General features: G+C 40.7%; 1 long non-coding RNA gene across 1 annotated transcript in view; it reads left to right on the top strand.

Moving 5' to 3' along the window:
* Positions 1-4,769: 4,769 nt before the first annotated feature.
* Positions 4,770-17,296, top strand: part of LOC108585972 — a 43,354-nt gene continuing 30,827 nt past the window's right edge. Inside the window, exon 1 of the long non-coding RNA XR_001902601.3 lies at positions 4,770-5,533. This is a non-coding gene — a long non-coding RNA (uncharacterized LOC108585972). The remainder of the gene's footprint in view (positions 5,534-17,296) is intronic.

Here is a 17,296-nt window from a genome sequence, read left to right as displayed (position 1 = left end):
TCTGGGTGGGTGAGTCAGTGAGTGAGTGGTGACTGAATGTAAAGGTCTAGGACATTACTATATACTATGGCAGAACTTATAAACACTGCACCCTTAGGATCCAGTAGGTTTATTTACACTTTTTTGTTTTTTTCAGACGGAGTCTTGCTCTGTTGCCCAGGCTAGAGTGCAATGGTGCGATCTCAGCTCACTGCAACATCTGCCTCCCGAGTTCAAGTGATTCTCCTGCCTCAGCCTCCTGAGTAGCTGAGATTACAGGCATGCACCACGAAACCCAGCTAATTTTTGTATTTTTAGTAGAGACAGGGTTTCATCATGTTGGCCAGGATGGTCTTGAACTCCTGACCTCGTGATCCGCCTGCCTTGGCCTCCCAAAGTAAAAAATTTTATTCAACATTAAATTAACCTCAGCTTACTTGAACTTTTTTACTTTATAAACTTTACAATTTTTAAATACTTTTTCACTCTTTTCTAATAATGCTTAGCTTAAAACAGAAACACATTGTACAGCTGTACAAAAATACTCTTTCTTTATATATTCTATAAGCATTTTTCTATTTTAACATTTTTAATTTTTAATTTTTTTACTTTTTAAACTTTGCTGTTAAAAACTAAGACATAAGCACACGTATTAGCCTAGTTCTACACAGGGTAAGGATCATCAGTATCACCATCTTACACCTCCACATTCTGTCCCACTGGAAGGTCTTCAGGGGCAATAATATGCATGGAACTATCACCTCCTATGATAACAGTGCCTTCTTCTGAATACCTCCTGAAGGACCTGCCTGAGGCTGTTTTACAGTTAACTTTTATTTTAATAAGTAGAAGAATTAAGTATACTCTAAAATTATGATAAAAAGTATAGTAAATACATAAATCAGTAACACAGTCATTTATTATCAATAGCAAGTATTATATACTATACGTAATGATACATACTGTGAAAGAGTTTGTGAAGGTTTGTTTACACCCAGTACCACAAACACTGTTGCATTGTGCTGTGACCTTACCATGGCTATCATGTCACTAGACAATAGGAATTTTCCAGCTCCGTTATAATCTTATGGGACCACCAATGTATATGCAGTCTGTCATTGACCAAAACGTCATTGTGCAGCACATGACTGTATTATTATTACCTTCATTTCACAAATGATGAATATGCTCAAGGTCACATGAGTGGTAAGAGGCTGAGCCACAGAAAATAAGTGCCTGCATGAGAGAGAGCAAGAGACAGAGAGAGAGAGATGAGGGAACGATATTGAAAGGATCTAACAGGATCTGTTGCAAGATGTCTCTGATTATGAGTATTTTCTTCTTTTTTGTGAATATTTTCTGTGGTTTTTTCTTCGGTAATGAGCCTGAGCTGTGTTCATACTTGGAATTTCTTAGCCTCCCAAATGTATTTCTTCTCCTTGATTCTTTCAGGATGGCCTTATATATATGGGAAATAATTCTGGCTCATGTGATCCCATGGTTGGTGGAATGGTAGAAAGATGTGGATCCATGCAGTGTCTTCTACCTCTTGCCAGGCTCTGCTGCAGAGTGGCTGGTCTCAGTGGCTCCTTGAATGGGTGAATACTGAGTTGCAATGAATCCTATCCTACTTTTTGGAGAGTGTTCCACTGTATCTGACCACGTGGACTTTGATCTTCTTGCTCTCCACTGTCAAACATTTCCTCTCCCCAGACCCAGACTCTACCTACCAAGATGCTCTAAGAGCCACAGTGCTTTCCTAAATCAGCATCTGGGCACACCTGAACTCCATCACTGCTTTGTGTAAGCTGAGGCATTAACTTTTCAGCTCACTCCTGCTGGTACCTCTGTATCGTCTCTCTGAATCTTGTTGAAAATGGCCATATGTCTGGCTTCTCTTAGAGCCCTCCAGCCTTCTCCAGAACACGTAAGCAGGTAGGCTCCCTCTGGATGATTCTTCCCCCATTATCGTTTGAAATCTTCCTTCTCCCATAGCTCATTCTTCCTTCTTCTTTCTATCAGATCGGGAATTTTCTTAAATAAATCTTTATGAACCAGTACACCAGGATTTACTCTTCATATGTTGAAAGAGAGGATAAAGGAACTTTAAAATTGTATTCTTCCAAAATGCCCAGCTTTCAAAACCATCATTGCAAAAATCCTATTTTGGATGCCAGAAGAAGAATATTAACTTTATCTCATTATTTTCTGTTACAACAATCTGAAACCTTTTCAGTAAATTAGTCAATAATTAAAAGGATGCCCTTGAAAGACATAGAGGAGATCAGTTCAAGAACATTCAAAAACATAATACCTGTATTTGAATTTTGTTTGCACATTCTTATAGGAAAGGTTAAAATTAAGCAGAAAGATTTTGTGGTTAGGGAACAGGACAAATTATGAGGGCTCTCTGAGTTATAAAGAGCTAAATTAGGAAGGGCTTGGGAATAATGGTCAGATATTTTGCCTTTCTGTAAAGGTTTGTAAAAAATACTCCAAAACATTTTTTGAGAATGCTAGGTGGTGGGCTCTGAATGTGAGTTAGAACAGAAAGGCAAATTTGGAAACAGTCACACAAAAATACCAGTCAAATATGTAGGATACATTTAAAGAAAAATAAATGAAGCCAACTTACATGAACAAAAACAGGTGATAACGGAGAACCAGGTGCAACCACTTGCAACAGAAGTTATCAAGTAGAAGGAGCCTGAGCTTTGAGGTCAAACAGAATACAGATTAAATTCTAGCTTTGCTAATTGCTAACAGTATTAATCAGACTTCTCTCTCTTACCACTGGGTTCTTTATCTAAAAATGGAGATGGTAATACCTAACTTAATGAGTTACACAGAGAATAAAAATCAAATAATGAGTGAATGAGAGTAAATAACATGTTTGAATTTCTCATAGCAGTGTTTGGCATGTAATAATGCTCAGTAAATGGTGGCTTAACAATGCACACCATCATCACCATTATTACAAGAAGCAGAGAGTATATACATATTAAAATCTCTGGTCAAGGCCCAGAGAAAGCCATTAAAGATCATTATGAGAATGATGACTGGGAGCCAAAAAGGAAAATGGAGAGTAACCCAGACACTTAAAAGTACTCAAAGTGAAGATAAAAGGAAAATGGGAACACATGTGGGTTTCATATGGACATGGAACCAGGTGTGGCAGTAAAATAAGACTCCACACAACTGCATTTAGAAAAGTCACCTTGCTTTCTCTGATGAGCCACACAGCTCTGAAGCAAGAGGGAAGCAGGGGAGGAAGAAGAGGAGAAAAACATGGTATTCACTATATTTAGATTTCACACTGATTATGGTAGCCATGAAATCCTGTGCACATCCTCCACACACGTCGCTTCAATATCCAGGACATAAAGCCCTTTCTGAGCACAGGATATGTTGCAACTGTGGTATTCTCATGTAGCTTCTGCACAGGCCTTGTGTCCCTTCTTGGTCTTCAATTTTCCCTCTCCCTGTGGGAGAGTTTTGACTATCAAAAAACCTTTACTAATTGCTATATGCCTAGTGCTGTGTTGGGGACGAGGCTTCTAACACATATTGGTGAGCAAGATGGCTTAACAGCTGTGTGTGGCATTTAAAGGACAGGGGAGGATGCCACAGTGAGGCTTTCTTTGTGAGAGCCCTCCAGTTGGCACAGTATCTAGGAGAGGTGCTCAATATTTACCTCCCATATAAGCCTGCTATTTTTTGTTGCTTCACTCCAGTTATTTGAATATGTACAGCCATCACCTGTTTGCAGCCTGCTGCCTCCCTCTTTGGGCTCTTTACTCCAGGAGCCCCACACAACTATGTGACCCATTAACTGACGTTACTTACTGGCTTGTTTGTTGTCTACCTCTCCACCAGGCAGGAGAGCTTTATGTGGGAACATTCCATCCTTGCATGAATAAAATTTGCTCACCTCCCCCAACAGCCCAATATATATGTCTGTTCCCACGCCATATATAGTTTCACAGCTGGGTTGCTATAATTATGACTGAGAATTATTTTTTATCTAAACTAAAATTACTATTTGCCTACAATCTTCTCAGCATGTTTTTTGTGGGGGAGGAGGGCTGAAATATCACATCTTCATCTATGCAGATCTGGATGTAACGAAGAAAAGCAATTTTGCACATTCAGAGAACTTGAAAATGAAAGTTTGCATTACTCAAAATATAAAAATGTTTTTCTCCCACAGTACAACTCCAGAAATCCTTTACTCTAATCATTTATTCTTCTATAAATCTTATGGCTAAAAGTACAAGCCTTTTAGCTTGATTTATTCTTCAATCCTCAAAGCAAAATATTCATTTAGTTAGTGCTTCATGCTTCAAATCACATTAATCAGCACATAAAAACACTGGCCAGTCTCAAATCCACCAAAGAGTTCTGAAACTCAAACATAACTGTGAAATCCAAAATCAATTTATTAGTGATAGTTATTTGCTAAGAATTGGGGTACACCTTGACAGCTTTGATCCAGTCTATTAAGTATAGTTCAATAGACTAAATCCATTGTACCAGGCAGAGGGGAGGCAAAGATGCTTCCAAATTCCTGAACGTCTGGGCAGATGGCTGGCACACAAACAGATCATTTGACAATTTCAATGCAATGCCTAAGTACTATGGCTGTCTTTTGCAGTGGTTACTTTGGGAATACAGAGAGGGAACATTTTCTCAGGAAGCCGTTTGGAGATCTGAAGGAAATGTCCACCAGAACTAGGATGAGAAAGATGTATAGAAATTAATGAGGTCAGTCAAGATGCGGATCTCAGTTCCAGCAAAGGAATTTCCCCCTTCCCCCCTCCCCCCCTTCCCTTGTATGAAGTAGGAATTAGGGAATGGTAGGAGATGACACCAGAAAAGTTTTAGGTTAACCATAAACCATTATTACAGTCAGCCATTTTGACCTAGAGAAACGGCTATTTCATATGGTTCTAACCAGTGAAGTTGGTCGTGGACAACTTTTATATTAATTCCGGGTTAAGGAACTTGAGATTTATCTTGCATAGAATAAAAAACTAATGAAGGTTTTTAATCAGGCGAGTTTCCAGCTCAGTGCTGCATTTTAGACAGATCATTCTCACACACTGAGAAGGTGGCAAAGACCCATTTATTCCTGTCACCAGTTTCTCTCTCTCCTTTTCTCTCATCTGGGAACCGCCCAGGTGAGAGATGGAGGCCTACATCAGGATGAAGGCACTAACGCAGAGGTGGGAACAGATTAGTACATGTGATCACAAGATAAAACCTGTCAGAACCAGGGGCTGGTTCTCAGTGGAGAGAAAAGAGTTAAGTCCCAGGTTTCTGCTTTGTGTGACTAGAGGGAAGCTGAAGCCATTAACTTAGATGAAAAAAGAGAAAAGGAGCAGCTTTAGAGTTAAAAACAATGAGTATTTTTGACATAATTGATTATGATGTACTTGCGGAAAATCCAGAGAGTTATCTAGAAAGACATTGGAATATAGGGGTCTAATCCACGGAGAATTCTGGACAGGAGAAGGAAACATGGCGGCCGCAATATCATCAGGGTGAAGCGCGGGTAAGGCAGGAGGGTGGGAAGCAGGCGGTCAAAAGCATGAGTGGCTGACACTGCCTAGAAGCATACGTTTTTGTTGTTGTTGTTATTGTTGTTTTGTTTTGTTGTTGTTGTTGTTTGAGACTGAGTCTCGCTCTGTCACCAGGCTGGAGTGCAGTGGCACGATCTCGGCTCACTGCAACCTCCGCCTCCCGGGTTCAAGTGATTTCCTGCCTCAGCCTCCTGAGTAGCTGAGACTACAGGCGTGCACCTCTACGCCCAGCTAATTTCTGTATTTTTAGTAGAGAGGGGGTTTCACAATGTTGGCCAGGATGGTCTCGATCAAGATTCACCTCGTGATCTGCCCTCCTTGGCCTCCCAAAGTGCTGGGATTATAGGCGAGAGCCACCGCACCCGGCCAGAAGCATACAATTTTCAAGGGGACTTTAAAGACTTAATGTTTTCTTTACATGCTTTTCAAGTGAAAAACCTTTACAAAAATCTTAGAAATCCAAAATATGTAAAAGAATTGCTTTGATTGAAATGGAGGCGACAGCTGCACAATCCCATGTGCTCAGGCTCCCCACTTCTTTTTCTTCCTGAGGCAGCCCCAGAAATCTTTGAGGAAAACAGTTGAAAGATGAGTGATCTAGACCTCTCTAGAGTGGTCAGAAAACTACCTTCTGCACACTAAATCCAGCCCCGCACCTGTTTTTGTGATAAAATTGTATCCGAACACAACCATGTTAATTTGTTTTCTTTTTTTTTTTTTTTTCATATTTGTTAGTCATTTGAATTTTTTTAATGACTTTTTTTTTCTTTTTTTTGAGACAAGGTCTCACTGTGCCCCAGGCTGGAGTGCAGTGGTGCAATCTCGACTCACTGCAACCTCTGTCTCCTGGGTTCAAGCGATCCTTCCACCTCAGCCTCCTGAGTGGCTGGGATTACAGGCAAGCGCCACCATGCCAGGCTAATTTTTTTATTTTTAGATGGGGTTTTACCATGTTGGCCAGGCTGGTCTTGAACTCCTGAGCTCAAGCAATCTGCTCGCATCAGCCTCTCAAAGTGCTGGGATTACAGGCCTGAGCCACTGCACCTGGCCTAATGATTCATCACTTTTGTCAGTCATTTAAATGACTGAATTTTTGAAATTTTTAAATGAGTTTTTTAAAGTTTTATTTTTATTTGACATATAATAATTGTACACGTTTATGGTGTACAGGGTGATGTTTCAATCCATGTATACCACTTGTTTTATTATTGTCTACCTCTGCTTTCACACCACAACAGCAGAGCTGAGTTGTTACATGCACTATATGAACCTCAGAGCCTAAAATATTTACCGTCTTTCCTTTTAAGGAAAAGGTTGCTGACCCCTCACTTAAACTAAATCTTTTATTTTACAAATGAGAAAAGCTGAGGTCCAAAGAGTTTAAATAACATCTGACAAGCTGCTCAGGCTAGAACCTAAGTCTTGGGATATAGACCCTGCTGTCTTTGTTTTTAAAAGGGAGAATTAGTCATCAATGTGCCAGAAAGTGAACTGTATATGTGCCCATCCAAAACAAATCTCATAACAACTTTCTTTCACTATTGAGCAAGGTGTAGTTTTTAGCATTTTTTTAAATTGTTGCTATTAGCCCTGAAATAAATTGAAAACTTCCTTTATCCCATCTGTCTGAGGTAAAACGTTGAATTTTAGTTTAGTTTAGTTTTTGTTTGTTTTTTTTTTAACTAATTATCCTGTTACTAGTTGTTCCTCCCTAATTCAAAGACCAGTTTTAAGGTCGAGCATGGTGGCTCATGTCTGTAATCTCAGCACTTTGGGAGGCTAATGCAGAAGGATCACTTGAGTTGAGGAGTTTGAGACCAGCCTGAGCAACACAGTGAGACCCATCTCTACAAATAATTTAAAAATTAGCTGGATGTGGTGGTGCATACCTGTGGTCCCAGCTACTCAGGAGGCTGTGGTGAGATGATTGCTTGAGCCTGGGAGGTGAAGGCTGCCATGAGCTCTGATCACACCATCGCACTCCAGCCTGGGCAAAAGAAGGAGATTCTGTCTCAAAAAAATAAAATAAAATAGATATTTTTAAAGACAAATTTTATTTTTAAATGTGAAGTACTGTGCACCCTCTCTTCCAAAGTAATATGGGTTGAAAAATTAGCTCCCTAATGTAGAGCCACCAGGATGGCTCACAGAAGTACAACATCTGCTCCAGGTCAGATTGTACCCTCTTTACAGCCTTCTATATGCTGTATACAGCCCTCTATATGCTGTATATGGATCCTACCCAGCCCATGGTTCCCACCCTCTCCTCATCGCATTTCATTCATGCATTGCTCCTATTAGTGGACAACATGTAAGAACTGGGGCCAGAAACAAGCTAGGAAAAAAGAATGCAGAACCTTCAGCCCTGAGAGCTGAAGACAAGGACATGAGGCGTGAGGGGCGGGGAAGAAAGCAAAGGACCTGCCATTTCCAACAGGTGCAGGCACTTGCAGTCCCGCCTCTGTGTCCTCCCCCTCTATGCCATCCGGTCTTCCACATTTGCTCAAAGAAAGAAACACAAGGCAGGAGGCACATATCACAGAGTTCTAAATGAAGTTCAGGCAGCACCAACTGGGAAGTGGAAAATTTCCCACAGTTCACCAGAAGGAATTCTAGTGTGGTCCATTAGAGATCTGGAATTGAAGAAACGTAAATTCAGTCCTGGTCCATATGCTGACAAAGCAAATTGAAAACTAAACTACTCCACATTCCTCGATAGATATCCTGTATTTTCAGAGCAATAAATAGAACATAGAAACATGAATTTTAAGCAATTTTTTGTCATGCTTCTTTTAAGGATGATTGGGGGAAGTGATTATTCACAAATGAAAAGGAAAGGGCTATTTTTATAGAGAAATACAAGCTTTCTGCTGAAGTCTTTAAAAGTGTTAGGGTAAAATTCCCAGTGTTTAGATATATTTATAGATCACATGAAGTGGGGGAAGAAGAGTGTGAAGAATAGAATAAATTTGTAAGATGAGTCATTTAACTCTTTTTTTATAAATGTACCAACCCACTTAATACACCCATTCCCAGTCTTTTTGTGAATCATTTGTTTCATTTCACATTTTAACCCTGTTGAGTTTACGTATGATAAAGAAAACCATATGGAAGATGAAATTCAGACTTGAGGTGAATGTTTAGAATCATGCACTTATTTATCAAATACATATGGAGTTGCTTACTACGTGCCAGGAATTGTTTTAAGAGCCTCATATGATTAACTCTTTCTTGGGTATTTATGAAGTACATCTGAGAAAGAACTAAGCACTAAAGTATAAAAGTTGATACAGGAAATACTAGGAAAGTTACAATTCAAAAAAGTAATGCAAGCAATATATTAACAACTGGCACCTTTATTTTACTCACCTTACTTATATAGAGCAGCTCCTCTCCTGAACATTTTTTTCCTTTGTTCATGGTATTTTGGTGAGGAAAAGAACTCCACGTCTCAAGGCTTGCCTAGCTTTAGTACTTCCTCTCTCCAAGGGGATGCTTGCATTAATAATTTTCTCACTGCCAGGATTATAAAGAAAAAAATTGCTTACATTTGTATGTTGCTTTTTTATTTTATTTTACTTTAAGTTCTGGGATATATATGCAGAATGTGCAGGTTTGTTACATAGGTATACATGTGCCATGGTGGTTTGCTGCACCTATCAACCCGTCATCTAGGTTTTAAGCCCTGTATGTATTAGGTGTTTGTCCTAATGCTATCCCTCCCCTAGCCCCTACCCCCTGACAGGCCTCTGTGTGTGATGTTCCCCTCCCTGTTTCCATGTGTTCTCATTGTTCAACTCCCACTTATGGGTGAGAACATACGGTGTTTGGTTTTCTGTTCCTGTGTTAGTTTGCTGAGAATGATGGCTTTCAGCTTCATCCATGTCCCTGCAAAGGACATGAACTCATCCGTGTTTATGGGTGCATAGTATTCCATGGTGTATATGTGCCACAGTTTCCTTATCTACTCTATCATTGATGTGCATTTGGATTGGTTCTAACACTTTGTTATTGTGAATAGTGCTGCAATAAACATACATGTGCATGTGTCTTTATAGTAGAATAATTTATAATCCTTTAAATATATACCCAGTAATGGGATTGCTGGGTTAAATGGTATATCTGGTTCTAGATTCTTGAGGAATCGCCACACTGTCTTCCACAATGGTTGAACTAATTTACACTCCCACCAGCAGTGTAAAAGCTTTCCTATTTCTCCACAGCCTCGCCAGGATCTGTTGTTTCCTGACTTTTTAATGATCGCCGTTCTAACTGTTGTGAGATGGTATCTCATTGTGGTTTTGATTTGAATTTCTCTATTTTCTCCCATTCTGTAGGTTGCCTGTTTACTCTGATGAGAGTTTATTTTGCTGTGCAGAAGCTCTTTAATTTAATTAGATCCCATTTGTCAATTTTGGCTTTTGTTGCAATTGCTTTTTTGCTTTTTTAAAGTTCTTTTATGTTTGTATGTTATTTCACAGGTTTCTATGAAAACATTTATGTAAATATGCAAATTAATAATACCCAAAATTTATTTAATTATAATATTTTTACACTTCCCAATTACTAAGAACTTTCCATAGATATATGATAGCTGTTTCCTATAATTGCAGTATCCCCAAGTCTTCATTATTTTCTTTTCATCTACCAGAATCTTCTCTTCAAGAGCGTGTGTTATCCTTTTTGTTGGATCTTCCTTTGGAACTTTTACCTATTTCTGACTGCTGTGTTTCCACTCAATCAGTAACTTTATTCACACAATTGTGATTCTGTTTTCCTTCATTCATCAATTTGCCCACATGTAGACAACTTTTATTCAGAGATACAGAGACCAAGTATTGTTGCCTTTCCTCCAGCCTCTCTCCATCTTTTGGTAAGAAGTTTGCCCTGAACACTTCATTGCTGGCCAGCAGTAGGCCGTGTGAGCCTCCCATGCATGGCTACCATCTGAGCATGTCAATTTCCTGAGCAAAAGCTTCATCCTCAAGTCCACTCCTTCCTATAGTTCTGCTTCTTTATTTCTTTACATTACATAAAACAGGCTTGTGCATCTCCCTTAATTCATTCATCTGATAAATTATGTGTTTGTTGAGCTGCTGGTAAATGCCAGGCACAAGTGTATTACCACTGCAGATCCAACAATGAACAAAACAGGCATCATCCAAGTTCTCATGGAGGAATAGGAAGTAAATGATTATTGTTTGGATTGTCCTAAGCACCATGAAGGAAATAAACAAGGATCACTGAGGGATTGACATATTCTGTTGGTTTGAAGCAAGTCACAGGTTCCACCTGCACTCCTGGGGAGGAGATAATGCAGGGCCTATTGTTACGGGGCAGAGAACAAGGAGGCCATCTTAGAATTCTGTTTACCACAACATCCCTCATAGGGCTGCTATAATAAGGTATACTAAATAAAATCATGTGGTCCAGGAGCAGTAGCTCACACCTGTAATCCCAGCACTTTGGGAGGCCAAGGTGGGCAGATCACTTGAGGTAAGGAATTCAAGACCAGGCTAACCAACATGGTGAAACCTGTCTCTACTAAAAATACAAAAATAGCCAGGTATGGTGGCACATATCTGTAATCCCAGCTACTCAGGAGGCTGAGGCATAAGAATCACTTGAAACCAGGAGGCAGAGGTTGCAGTGAGCGGAGGTTGTGCCACTGCACTCCAGCCTGGGCGACAGACCGACACCCCATCTCTCAAAACAAATAATAATAAAATCATGTATGTAAAGCACTTAAAACAGTGTCTGTGGGTAAGCACTCAACAGTGAGCTATAATTATACCACTTCTTTGCTGTACTTCTAAAAATCTACTGCCAGAAGGATGTCAGTTACTTATAACTAAGCACTGGTAGCAACTTCCAATCACCTTCACAAGATTGTCTCTTATGTATCTTTCCTGAGATCCTTATCTCTCTCTGCTAGTCACTTGATTGGTTTCCCAACCAGCTGGCACTAGGATGCAAGACCCCATCATTGGCATCTTCTCAGGCATATTATATCATGGGTGATCTTAAGGAGAAAATTATATTTGTCTGCTCAGGTTTCTTCTATAGTCCTGAACGTCATAAGTGTCTTCCCACACCCATTCTTTGGCACATTTTTTATTTCTCCACTGCTGTCTTGAACCTCTGCAGCATCCATGCCATGGCCTCTGCTGTTCTTCACAGCTTTGCAGCAAGTTTGTCTTGAAACCACTTGAAACAATGTTTAAAATATCAGCAGCTTCCAAAGTCTAATTTTCTTTTGCTTAAGTGAAAAGACTGCCACTGCCCTTGCATCACTGGACTGATCGTGTCTGCACCCAAGATTCTTGGCATCCCATGGGAGCCTGACCTGTGTAAAAAGGAACCTAAAAGCTCATTGCCTGAATGGCAAAATAAATCTAGGGTTCCAAGAGATGCTGTTGTTATTGTGTGAGTCTGTCAGAAGGTGGGCATGAAAAATGGTGCAGTTCTAGAAAGGAGGATTCAGCCTTAACAAGAGAAAATGGAAGCGACCCTAAGAAGAAGCCATAATATATACTAGCCAGGTTAAGTTCAGAGATAGACTCCTAACAGCCTGTTGCCCAGAATGACATCGTGTGAACTGAAGAGGGATTAAAGCAAAGAAAGGGAGAACTCTGGTGTGTCTAAACATCACTGCACCCAGACCCATAGGTGGAAATGGTGAATGGTCTGGCAGGTGAGCAAGGACAGTGCACTGGAGGGAGAAAGTGTCCTACCACATGAGATAATTTTTGCATCTTTAACCTCAGCTGTATTTAACTTAAAAGTGGTACTCTTTTTGCCAACTGGCATACTGTCATGAGTGACTCAACCTTTTAGCAACTAATTCTGGCAAATTCTTTTCTGAAGTGTGAGTCATCCTAGTGAGCCCTATTGCAGGTCTTCTGAGTACCATTCACAGCAGTTTTCTATGTGTGCCCTGGCTGACTCAGGCCATTGCAGACATCAACTATTTTGACACTGCTGTTTCATTATTTGACTGGTAACTGAACCCTAACTTGCATTATTTCCCTTCTCGCTCTACTTTTCCTGTTTCCAAAGCAGTCCCTTAAAGAATTCTGCTTTCAAACAATCTGGTTATACAAAAAACATACGCACAAATATATATATGTACATTAAAATGTTTACCTATACTAGTGGTTGTCCCTGGATAGTACGTGTACTTGTTTCCCATTGATACAGTTTGGCTCTGTGTCCCTACCCAAATCTTAACTTGATATGTAATCCCCACATGTCGAGGGAGGGAGGTGATTGGATCATGGGGGCACTTTCATCCATGCAGCTCTCATGATAGTGAGTGAGTTCTCACAAAATCTGATGATTTTTTACATGTTTAGAAGCTCCTCCTTTGCTCTTCTTTCTCTTGCTGCCTTGTGAAAAGGTGCTTACTTCCCGTTCGCCTTCTGCCATGATTATAAGTTTCCTAAGACCTCCCCAGCCATATGGAACTGTTAGCCGATTAAACCTCTTTCCTTTATAAATTGCTCAGTCTCAGGTATTTCTTTATAGCAGTGTGAAAAAGGACTAATACACCCATAGTTGTTGTAACAAATTACCACTAATATGATGGCTTCAAACAACATCAATTTGTTATCTTACAATGCTTTCATTAGTGATATGGTTTAGCATTTGTCCTCTCCAAATCTCATGTTGAAATGTGACCCCCAGTGTTGAATGTGGGGCCTAGTGAATGGTGTTTGGGTAATGAGGTTGCTCCCTTAAGAATGGCTTGACACTTTTCTCACAGTAAGGAATGAGTTCTCACTCTATTAGCTCATGTGAGAGCTGTTTGTTTAGAAAAGCCTGACGTCTCTCTCACTTATTCTCTCACCATGTGATGCCTGCCTCCCCTTTGCCTTCCACCGTGAGGAAAATCTTCCTGAGGCCGAGCAGAAGCAGATGTTGTCATTATGCTTCCTGTGCAGTCTGCAGAAATGTGAGGCCAACATAAACCTCTTTTCGTTATAAATTACTGACCTTCATGTAGTATTCTTTTATAGCAATGCAAAATGGACTAATACAGTTAGGAAATCCAAAATGAGCTTCACTGGGTTAAAATTCAGATGTCAGCAGAGCTGCATTTCTTTCTAGAGACTCTAGGGGAGAATCTGTTTCTTTGTCCTTCCAGTTTCTAGAGGCTGCCTGCATTCCTTGGCTCATGGCCCCTTCCTCTGTCTTCCAAGCCAGCCCAACCTTCTAATGCAGCCATCTCTCTGGTCTGTCTTCTGACTTCCTCTTTCATTTGTAAGGACCCTTGTGATTACATTGGGCCCACCTAGCTCAAGAGAATAATTTTCCTACCTTAAGGCAGCTAATTAGCAACCTTAATTCAATCTGAAACTTTAATTCCCCTTTGCCACATAACCTACCATATTCACAGGCTGCAGGATTAGGATGTGGACACCTGTGTTGGCCATTATTCTGCCCACCACAGTAGGATCATGGGTTGTTGTTATTGTTTATTTTACCTCACATGCATTTTTAAATTTGCACATGGTAAACATATATTATTCACATAAATTTTTAAAATGAACTTACAAAATACTATAACTCTCTTATCCATAACTTCCCTTTCAAAGTTCCTCTCCTAACACTACCACCACCCTGTATCTTAAGGGGAAAAAAAAGTCGCTGAAATTTTCTCTAGGTGGTTACTCTTTCGTGACCAATTGCTCCTTTTAACAGCTCCCTTGTGTCTCCACAGTTGCCTTTGACTTGCTCTTTGGTTTTTACTATTTATTCTACTTCTGTGGTTGGGAGCAGGGGCAATGTTTGCTTTTAAAATCTTCTCTATCAGAGTCACCATTGACACTTTACTTGAGAGTATTTTGACATGTTTATGACATATACTTCCAGTCTCTGATATTTAGAAAAGAGAATCAGAATTCTATCAGTCTTGCCTCTTAGGATAATAATAGCTTATACATAGCATTTATGATGTTTCAGGCACTGTTTTAAACACACTTTAGATATATTCAACTAACTCATTTGCCATATACAACAATCCAGTGAGACAGCTACTATCATTGTAGCTGTTTTAAAGATAGAAATGAGGCATGAAGGAAGGACAAGAAAGTGCAGCACAGAGGATAAGTAACTTGCCTAAGGCCACACAGCTACTAAGAGATGAAGCTGGAATTCAAACTCCAGAATTCATCCTCTTACATATTTTGCTATATTTATACCCTTTTATTTTTATATCTTCTTGTTCCAACATTTTAAAAAATTGTGATAACTGTTTTTGTCTCTCATACCTCTGCTTAAATTAACATTTTTGGGAAACTGATTTCTTTTATTAGCATAGCAAAATTAGAAAACAAAGTACAGCATCAGCTGGGTGTGGTGGCTCATGCCCGTAATCACAGCACTTTGGGAGGCTGAGGTGGGCAGATCACAAGGTCAGGAGTTTGAGAGCAGCCTGGCCAATATGGTGAAGCCCTGTCTCTACTAAAAAATTAGAAAAATTAGCCAGGTGTGGTGGTGCGTGCCTATAGTCCCAGCTACTTGGGAGGCAGAGGCAGGACAATTGCTATAACCTGGAAGGCAGAGGTTGCAGTGAGCCGAGATCACACCCCACTGCACTCCAGTCTGGGTGACAGAGTGAGACTTTGTCTCAAAAAAAAAAAAAAAAGAAAAAGAAAGAAAGAAAGTACATCTTTCATAATCTCTATTCTAGGCACATAAATGCTGTGGATTCTGTTGGTGGTTACTCTTTTTTGGAAGAATATTTAAGCTGATTCTAAGTATTTGTTTTCCAGTCACTTTTGTGTTATTTCTGGTTTCATTTGACTGCTTTCTGCAACATAATAAAATCCTGTAATATCATAATCAAGACAAATATTGTACACCAAAATAGATGTTTCTTTTATATTAATTTTGGGAAAGAAGAAAGAAAACCAGCATATATTGATTGGCTCTTAAGCCAGAAAGCAGAAAGTACTTTTCAAATGTCTCATTTAACCTTTGCAATAGAGCTGTGAAACAGGTGGTACCAATCCTATTTTGCAGTTGAGAAATGAGACTTTGGAGAATAATTATATCTACCCTTTACTGATGGCATTCTTTGACCCACCACTTTGTTTTTATGCATTATTTTAGTTGATTCTTAGAACAATCATATGATGTGGTATTACAAATGAGGAAACTGAGGCTTAAGGAGGTTAAATAAATTTTATAAGATCATATAGCAAAGCTGGTTTCTCTGACTTCAAAGACTATTTGCATTACTCTATACCACACTGAGATCTTGGCTCTAACTTCTGTGGAGAATCTGTTACTCTTGTGCTCTTTAATCTTTGTCTTCATGAATTTCTCTGAATTGGGATAAATTCAAATGCCTACATGGGTCCAGGCAGGTAACAAAAGGCGGGAGACAAGCCATGTGTCAAAAACACAGCGATGGGTTGGAGCAGCCAAGAAGGCTGAATTGAAACAGCTCCCCTCTGCAGCTCCCACCAAGAAGGATGAAAATAGTGAGTGAATTCTGCATCTTCAATTGAGGTACCAAAGTTCTCTCACTGAGACCAACTAGGTGGTAGGCATGACCCACAGAGAGTGAGGAAAAGCAGGATAGAGTAAGGGCCCACCTGGGAGCTTCATGCCTCAAAAGGAACTCCATCCCTCCAGCCAAGGGAGGTGGTGAGGGATTGTGCTACCCTTCCCTGAAAACCACGCTTTCCCCACAGATCATTGCAACCCATGGATCAGGATGTTCCCTCATGAGCCCATGCCACCAGGGCCTTGGGTCCCAAGCAAAGAGCTGTGCAGACTCATGGGGACTGCTCGGTGTGTGGCCACTCAAGCAGGCACTGAGACATGGGAGTTTTATATACTCTGGTTCCAGGAACCCCAGTGAGACAGGAGATCCATCCATTCCTGTGGGAAGGGGGCTGAAGCCACGGAGCCAAGTGGCCTTGTTCCCATGCAAACCCACAGGCTAAAACCAACAGACTTGGAATCCCCACCAGCTAGCACAGCAGGCTAGAGACTGACTAAGAAGACCAAGTTCTAGGGTTGGGAGAGGCAGCTGCCATCACTGCGGATCCAGTCCACCGTTTTTGCCTGCCACCAGTGCCAGTGAGACTGGGCAGTTTGTACCAGTAGTAATTCACCACAGCGCAGCACAGAAGCTGGGGCAGTTCGTGGCCAGACTGTTCCTTTAAGCAGGACCGCAGTCCACTCCTCTTCACCAGGCTGGGGCTCCCTGTGGAAATTTCAGCATCCCTAGCCAGGGGGTTATGGACAGAACTCTGGTATCCCTCAGAGGAGCCCCTAGGAAGAATAGTGGCTGCAGGATCATGGATCAGCAGTCTTAGTCTTTTCTGCCTGCTGGCTCTAGAGGGTCAGGGCAGCCCAGACGAGAAGAATTACCCCCATCGCAGCACACTTGCTCTGCCAAGGGGCAGCCAGACTGCTTATTTAAGTGGGTCCCTGATCCCACTCCTCTTGCCTGAATGAGATCTCCCAATAGAAGTCTCCAGATACCTCAAACAGGAGCATTCCGACCAGCATCAGGTCAGTGCCCCTCAGGGACAGAGCTCCCAGAGAAAGGAGCAGGCTGCCATCTTTTATGTTCTTCAGCTTCCATTGGTGATACTTCCAGGGGCAAGAGAGACCCAAGCAAATGGGGTCTGGGGTGGGACCCCAGCAGCCCTACAGAAGAGAGGCCTGACTGCTAAAAGAAAAACAAAGCAACAACATCAATGAAAAAGACCCCC

The sequence above is a fragment of the Papio anubis genome, chromosome 3 (genome assembly GCF_008728515.1).
Source record: "Papio anubis isolate 15944 chromosome 3, Panubis1.0, whole genome shotgun sequence".
Classification (NCBI taxonomy): Eukaryota; Metazoa; Chordata; class Mammalia; order Primates; family Cercopithecidae; genus Papio; species Papio anubis.
Note: the sequence above shows the minus strand (reverse complement) of the source record. Positions and strands in the feature narration are given on the sequence as shown.